The 9302-nt window shown below is 33.6% G+C and overlaps 1 non-coding gene across 1 annotated transcript; it reads left to right on the top strand.

The window, feature by feature from the left end:
* Positions 1 to 4381: 4381 nt before the first annotated feature.
* Positions 4382 to 4488, top strand: LOC120186178. Its single transcript, XR_005522187.1, has one exon. It is a non-coding gene; the product is annotated as a small nucleolar RNA R71 (small nucleolar RNA).
* The last annotated feature ends 4814 nt before the right edge of the window (positions 4489 to 9302 follow it).

Raw genomic sequence — 9302 nt, 5'->3', positions numbered from 1 at the left:
GAAATATTAAGTGGGTTTTGATTCTTTGGGTATTAAATAAGCTTAAGGAAAGCTTATATGGGATTTAAACAATAAGATGAAGGTATTAAGAAGGAATTTGTAAATGAGTTTTAAGATGAATTTTTGATATGGTTTGGTTTTTGAAGTTTTATTAATGAATTTGTCTTGTCATCAACCTAATTAAGAGATATGAAGTGTTAGAATGGGATTTAGAGCAAGTGGTAAAAATTGTATGATTCTTGAAATCCATGTAGATGATAGGATTTTGAGATTAGAGATGTGAGAAACGGGTATTAATGTGTTTGAGCATGTGTATGTGAATTAGAAATATGAAAAAGATGAAATATAAAGTATTTGAGTGGAAATGAAATGATTTTCGGGTTGAAAATAACCATTATGGACCTAGTGTATCGGTACCCTTAGGAGAGGTATCGATACCTCATGAGTTGAATATGCGTATTTGTATGAGTGTGTATTGGTACACTGGGGAGTGTATCGATACCTTCAAAACATCGAAAGCCATTTGTGTATCGGTACACTGAGGAGTGTATCGATACCCTAAAAACATCGAGTGTTATTTATGTATCGGTACACTGGGGAATGTATCGATACCCCAAGTATGAATTGAAATATAGGATTCTTATATATCAAGATATTATGATTTGATAAAATTGAGATAAGATTGATATTAATTCTAAATTGTTTGTGTAGTGAGTAAACGTAAGTGAATTTCTAGTTAACTTAGTAATTAGAATATCGATATTCATTAAATTTCGTATTAGTGTAGATATCGATCGGAAGCAAAGTTCACATAAACTATCAGAGTAAGATTCGAGAGAGAGAACGAGAGCTTGATATTAGCAATAAACCAAGGTGAGTACATGATGATAAGAGTAAGTTATGCTATGGAATTAAGACTTGTGATAAGTCTAATTCCTATATTAGGTTGCATAAGTATGTGAATATAAGCATATAGGGATATGATGCTTAGATATATCTGAGTTCATGCATATGTTAAAGGTAAGTGCATTTCTATATGTGATATGTGTGAATACATGTATGTGTGATTATGTCTTGTATGTATTATATGTATGTGATTTATATGAATATAAAAGGATAAAACGTAAGAAAATGAAAAGATATGAACCATATGATATGAACTATACATGCTACATGATATAATGAGTTTTATGAGAAATGATATGAGCTATGTGATAATATGTTATATAAATACAAGAACTTGTGATATGAGATATATGATAAGAAGATATAAGACTCCAAGTGAGTATTACACGATAGATGTGACAAGAAGCCACGAGCTTATATGTGTATATGATATGAATATGTGAAAGTGTGATAACATAAATCATAATGTCCATGTTATGTGTTATGAGAGCTAGGGGTATGATTGGCATGCCAAGAGTTGAGGGTTCTACGTGGTCTTTCGGGACATATGTGTTCTATGTGGTCCTTCTGGGACATAGTGGTCCTACGAGATAAATTCTACGCGCCCCTAGTAGGAATTATATGAGCTGTGGTGACAGCATATGTGCACAACCTCTATGTACTCACATACCTTAAGTTCTCAGAAGTGTGCATGTGCTTTAAAGAGAATAAATAATTAAATATGATGATATGTGTGTTCCTCGTGAAATCGTATATGTGATATATGACATGAATAAGTGATAAGTTAGGATCATATGATAATAATGATAATAAGTGCATATGTGTAATTGTGAAATGAGATGCAATGTGTTTGGGTATGATATGTTCATGTTAAGTATATGCTTATATGATAAAAATGAATTAATGATAATAAAATAAGTAATGATAAGCATGTTAATGATATATGTATATGTGTGTATTGGTTATATGAAATGATATATGTTTTTTATATGATATGATAGTGTTAATTGTTTATGCATTGACATGAGTATAGTAATATTACATGGTTTTCATGTCTCACTAAGTCATCGACTTAGCGTGTGAATGTTTCACACGTAGGTTTGGAAATCGAGAAGAGAAGTAATACGGAGCAAGACAGGTCAGCATCTCCCTTACTAAGATCAGATCGGAAACATATTGAATATATGTATTTTGTTTTATAAAATTTAGTTGGCATGTAGTTACAAGATTTGAATTTAATATGTTCTGATCGGGTTTTTGTAAAATAAATTGATTGTATTTATTAATGAAAAGTACTCATTTTCTTAAATGATGAATTTAAGATTTGATAGATTTGTAAAGAACAGAGTTTTAAAAAGTCAATGTGATACTTCGGACTTGGATCCGGGTCGGATACGGGTTGGGGGTATTACAAGTGATGCTCCATACAATAGTCTTTTTATGCTGCTTCAACACATCAATGAGCTGGGCTTCTTATGATGTTGTAAGTTGTGCTACCACAATGACTGGCAATGTCTCATTTTCTCTAAGATAAACATATTTCAAATGCTCTGGAAAAGGTTTCAATTCAAGTTACAGTGGTTCTTCAATAGATGGCTTTGGTGCTTGAATGATATGATCATATATTTTCACGATTCTATGCTCTCGAGATACTTGCTACAGTATTTGACTTCTTCATCTATCAAGAATTCTTCAAATGTTTTGAAATCACATAAATCTATATATTCACTATAACATTCCTCCTAATACTCTTGTGCAACAATGACAATCACATCAAATGAAAAACAATCAACATTTTATTGATATAAGAAACATTATTCAAGACATTAAAAGTGATATGTTCATCTTTCAAGTGCATAGTTAATTCTCATTTTCCAACATCAATCAAAACTCGGCCCGTAGCAATGAATGATCGGTCGAGAATGATTGGAACATCTTTGTTCGCTTCACAATCCAAAATGATGAAGTGCGTAGGTAAAATAAACTTGTCCACTCACACAAGCATGTTCTCCACAATACCACTAGAATGAACGATAGAACAATCAGGAAGTTGCAAAGTAACCGTAGTATGCCTTGCTTCGTCGCTTCTAAATTTCCTAAAGATTGAAAAAGGCATTAGATTTATGCTAGAACCTAAATCACATAAGGCTTTACATACAAATGTGTAACCAATGTTACAAGGAATAGCGAAACTCCCTGGATTCTTAAGCTTTGGTGGTAATTGACTTATAGCCATAGTGCTACAACCTTCAGTAAGAGTGATTATCTCAAATTCATCAAATATTCATTTCTTCGAAAGAACTTCCTTCATAAATTTGATATAATTTGGGTTTTTCTCTAAAGCATCAATCATTGGAATGTTAATTATTAGTTGGCGAAGGACATCAATAAAAGCTTTGTATTGATGATCTTCTTTTGTCTTCTTGAAGCGATGTGGAAATAGTGGAGGTACATTTAGTTGTTGTTGATGAGGCAATAAAGTCAGCTCTACATCAGATGTATTAGGGGTTACCTTCGACAATGGCTCTGAATTACTACTCTGCCTCACATCTGTCGCTCAGAATTGACTCACATGCAGTTTAGGCTCAACTTCTTTACTCTTTCTTTTACCGTGCTGATGAGCTTCATCATTATTCTTCCTCGGTTCTTCAAATGGGTCCCCAATATGAATTCCACTTCTTTTGGTTATGGCCTTGCAAGCTCCTTACCATTTTTCTTAGGACTTTCAGTGTCATTGGGTAGTGATCTTGACAATCGACTATTTAGAGCATTAGCCATTTGTCCCATCTGATTCTCTATAGCCCGTAATAAGGCATATTGGCTCAACATATATTCTTTCATCATGGCTTCAAAAGGTGTCAAGGTTGAAGATTGATTCGAAGATTGACCTTGATAATTTTACCTTTGATGTGGCTAAGTGACAGATTGATGTACCTGCTGCTTCGACATTTGATTATACTGAGTGTACTGATGATGTTGATATTGTTGATATTGTGGGTTGGCAACATTCTAACTCTCCAAGATATATTAAGATGATTTCTAAAATTTGGGTTGTATGTGTTGTCAAACACGTTATCATCCCTTTGATAATTTCACACATAGTAGATGGACTCCGGATTTTGGGCAATTCATCAAAATTATGGTCATCACCACAATATACGCAAGTGAAAAGAGATGCAACTTTACCTTCATACATTCCTCCTGGTTTGTGTAATTTCTTCACCATTTCAGTCAATGTTGAAATCTGAGAAGCCATAGAGTTAAAGACTTCTGAGTCTACTATCACAACACTATGTCTACCAAACGTATTGCGTGTATTAGGGTATTGATAATTGTTGGTGGAGATTCTCTCTATGATATCATATGCTTCATTGTACGTCTTATCTAGCAAAGCTTTATTTTCTGAGGCATCAAGCACTATACAATGTGTATATTCAACCTACTATAAAATATCTCTATTTGAGTCCAATATAGGAAACTATGCATTAGAAACTTTCACATCAAATCTTTAAATCTCTCACATTCTTCATACAAGCTTTCATTATCCATCTGTTTAAATGAAATCAAGTAATTTCGAAGCTTAGCATTCATATTCGGTGGGTTAAATCGAACAAGAACTTTGAGCTAATTCATTCCAAGATGCTATAGCACCTGACGGTAGTGAACTCAACCAAACTCATTCCTTATCATGCAATGAAAAGGGAAATAGCTTTAACTTCAGGGCCTCCTCCGGAACACCTTGCTGAATAAATGAATTGTAAACCTTTATATAAGCTCGCAAATGGGCTTTAGGGTCTCCAGTAATAGAACCACCATATTGTCTCATGAATTGTAGCATTTGGAATATAATTGGCTTTAATTCAACGTTTACGACATTTATGCTAGCCCCACAATGCCTGAATGCATATCATCCAATGTCGGCACCATATGCTCACAAATAGGATAATTATGATCATCTACATTCTGATTTGGTTGCCCAACTCTGACTTCAGCTGGCAACTCATCATGCTCTCCATTCTACAGCGGGGGTAGAGCATTGTTAGCATTTCCAACATTCATATTTGCTTGAATTCTAGTAGCTTCTCTTTAACGGCATCAGAAAGTTCATTCTATCACTGGATCAAACGGCTCTATCTCGTTGTCACTATGGGTCATAAACTAACAAAACTAATAAAGATAAGTATCTACAAAAAGAAAGGAAACCAATAAGTAAATAAAATAAACTCTAACATAAAATTGATGCTCCCAGGCAACAGTTCCAAAATCTTAATGATATGAAAATGCTATAGAATACAACACAAGTGCACGTATCACAAATCAAGTAATAAAGTGGAAACTACAAGAGTTTCGGATGTCGAACCCACTGGAGGAAAATTTTTATATTACAGTTTTTTACAATAAGATGAATTAAAGGAGTATGATGCTAAAGAGAAAGTAAAGAAATCAATAGTGAATGATATCAATTTATGCTACAACATTACAGAAAGCAACATGTTAGTTATCAAATCAACGAATAGGATATTATGATTTCCAAATTCTCTGCAAACTTTGAAAACATAATTTATGCAATCATCATTGATTAAATCTATTTGAAATACTTTAATCGTTTTCACCAATTAAAGATTCAAACTATTAACAATACTAATCAATTGGATGTACTTTTTTTAGTGTACCTATGCTACTCAGCAACACCAATGCTCACACAAATATATAGCAACTCGAATGAAAATACTTCTAGATTTAAATGAGAGTACATATATGTAATTGAAAATATTTATACTTACAATCATGAAGTTCAAAGCTAAAAAACCAAGTACCCAAGAGAACACAAAATAAATAAATCCATAATAAACATCCACAATAGTTTAAACATTCAAAACACTCTCTCTCTTAATATGAGGTGTTAAATAGTGACCCGCTGATCGCTGAAGCTCTTCGTCAAGCTTCATTTCTGCTGCAACAATCCCTGGTAGAGGATTTAGGCATCCATGGCTTGAAGAGAAATAACATGGAAATGATACTTTGGATCTTTCACAATCGCCACACTTTTTGCACCCAAGTATTCCCCTTTTATAGATTGAACAAAAATCTTATCGCCTAATAGGATAAATCCATGTTTCAGGTGTTATCCATCCACATGACAACTACCAGCACCAGCTGTCCCAATCCAGAAGGTTCTTCTAACCGTCTGGAGTTTAGACGATCGCTACAACATCTGATCAGTATTTCTTACATCACTACAACATCAGTGCAACAGTTTGTAGTAATAAAAAATCAAGTTTAGCCCTTAACAACCCACTATGCTCCTAACATGCAAAATATGAAAAATCAAATAATTTTAATCCTAAAATGATCATAAATATGCTTAAGTTCAAACTAAATCTAGGTAATCAAGGCTACTAAAGATAACTCATTTGGAGTTATCAGTGACCAAAACTAAGGTAATGTATTTATATTCTTAGAGTATCTATATGGACCATAATATTTAGATTTTTGAGTTAGAGGCATATTTTATATAAATAGTATCATGGATTTAGTTTTGGATATAGATGATAATTTTGATGTTATAAATGGGGACTATGTATGTAGAGATTACCCTAGCGACCATTAATAGCGATTTGAGGAGTAAATAGCCATGTTTGAAACCTTTAAACATGGTTTTTGAGTCTTTAATATCAATTTTTGGATTTTAATATCGATATTAATACAACAATATCGATACCAATTGAGATTTCAGAGAATTTTAGGATAGAAATTTTAGTAGCTAGTTTCGGTATTATTACCAATGAATGGTATCGATACTACTTAAAAATGTGTACTAAATATCAAAATGAGAACCGTTTCAGAGTACCAGAACATCGGTATGGGAACCGTTTTAGAGTATAGATACCAAAATAGTGGTATGAGAACTATTATAGGGTTAGATACTAGGATAATTACAATAAATGTGATGTATTACACGAGATACACACCTAAAAACCACAATGGTGATGTATTGTACGAGATACACACTCAAATACAAGAAATGTGATGTATTACATGAGATATACATCTAAATATGAGAGTAACAGTGTATTGTATGAGATACACACCTAAATACAAGAAATGTGATATATTTCACGAGATACACACCTAAGTATATTAATAGTGATATACTGTATGAGATACACACCTATCTATAAGAATATTGTTTACTAACCATGAGTAGTGATATAATATATGTGTACACCTTTAAAATGGAAGTAGGCATTGGTAAGAGAAATAATACTATCGAATAAAGAAATAAATGTGTAATACCCTAAATCAGATTGGGCCTAAAGTGTCACATTGGGCTATTGAGGTAACCCGTGATTTTCTAAGCCTGTATATTTTCTTTTCAAGCATATTGAATGGTATCAAGAATAAACGTAAATAAATGTTATAAAAATATTTTATAAATCAGATCTCCGTGTCACATAATTTAAATCAAAACAATACAACCCAGAGTTATAAATCTGAATATATGAGTAGGGTTCTATGAATACATATGCCCACTAAGCTACAATACAGTAGTTTGAAGGAGATACTGAAAGTTCTACTGCGACCGTACTCCTCTAATTTCTCAATCTAATAACTTGTAAACAGAAAAACATCTGAAGGTTAAGCTTACAAAGCTCAGTAGTATAATTGCTAATCTAGAACAGCATTAAGAGTTTCATAAACAAAGCATGTTAAAGACATGGTACTAAGCAGTAGGTACATACATGATCTTGATAAAGTGCTACCTACTTAAAGCTTACTTGTTTAACTGAGGTAGGGTCTCGTGCTTCCCTTAATCCTTTACTAAGGGCCTCTCTATGAGTACACCTCTAAAAAGTATCTAACACTAATGACTATAACTATTGCATATTATCTAGATGTGATACTGACACTCCTGTGTATTTCCTGAATATAACACTGACTCTACTGTGCGTTATCTGAATGCAACATTGACACTACTATGCAACACACTATCATCAAACACACAAGTTGAGGTAGGCATCATCGTGTGGCTGAAGGTTATGCATCTTGGGGCACATACCCCTCTAACTTACCTAAGATCCCCTTGGGTATTTGGGGTGAGATCCAGAGCTGTATCGAAAGAATACACCCCACTAATTTACTCCGTTAAGTCTTGGAGCATTTGCGCCCAACTGGCATCTGAAGCCTTAGCACTAACTGGTATATACCTAGACATTCTAACAAACAAGATAATTATCATACTGCTAAAATAACTTGAGGGTCCTGAGTGTTTCCGGAGTGTCACACAATGGCTTGTTTTATGATATTTATCTCTTTAGATATTTTAAGCTATTAATGTTCTCGTTTACTATTCTCCCTAGCTGTTATCTCACACGTTTTCTCATCAAGATCGTCATGCAAATGATTATAAGTATGTTTCTACTTATAGTATGCTCTAATATGGTTGTTCACTACTTAAGGGCATTTTAGTAATTTATGTCTCTATGAATTTCATGAATTTAATGATGATATTGATTATGTTGTTCACTGGCCGTGTTATTTACTGGCCCGGTACCTGACTCGGGTTCATTACTAAGTAGCGATGCTCTAGTTACTGTTAATACACTTTTCCTCAATTCACCCTCGAATTGGAGGGATATCTATACGAAAATCACTCTCTATCACTGTTGCGGTAGACGATTTTGGTGATTCATAATCTAATTATTTGATCATATCGCTTGTCGGTAAACCTTCTACAATGATCCTTCATTCTTAGATATTCGTTGTGTTCAACTGAAGATGCTTGGACGTTTTACACCTGCTATGGTTACTCTGATTGTAACCCATACCTATGAGTATCGGTACCAAAATTGCATTGTGTTGCTGAAATTTAGACCTAGTCTCGAGACCATCACTCCAAGTCTCGAGACTGAAGGGGCACTATTGATACTCTCATAGCAATATCGATACTCATTGCTTGAAATCCCTAAATTTTATCCCAAATTATCCAGTATCGATAATGTTCATCCAATATCGATACTTGAACCCATAAATATCCTATTTAAGCTCGAGAAAACACCCAAAACCACTCTAAAGGCTATAGTTTGGTTCCTAATCATGTTCTAATGTTGTGGATAGTTATTTAGGGTCTTAAAGTTTCATAAAACACATGTTTTACAACAAATTCGTCAGCTATTGCACGAATCAAATATAATACCCTAAAATACTCAACCACCAAAATCTCAACAAAACATCATGCTTATGAAAGTCTTAACACTCCAAAGGATTAGAAATACACTACATTGGTTAAAAAATCCCCAAATCAAGCTCCTTTAGCTAGCCACCACTCTTTTTCATGGCTTAGATAAAAATCCCCATTTTTTCTCTTACAAACAAGGAACCCAAGGATTTAAATC

Source organism: Hibiscus syriacus, unplaced genomic scaffold (assembly GCF_006381635.1).
Source record: "Hibiscus syriacus cultivar Baekdansim isolate YM2019G1 unplaced genomic scaffold, ASM638163v2 tig00113302_pilon, whole genome shotgun sequence".
NCBI classification, from domain to species: domain Eukaryota; kingdom Viridiplantae; phylum Streptophyta; class Magnoliopsida; order Malvales; family Malvaceae; genus Hibiscus; species Hibiscus syriacus.
The sequence above is the reverse complement of the archived record's forward strand: the minus strand, read 5'-3'. Positions and strand labels throughout refer to the sequence as shown.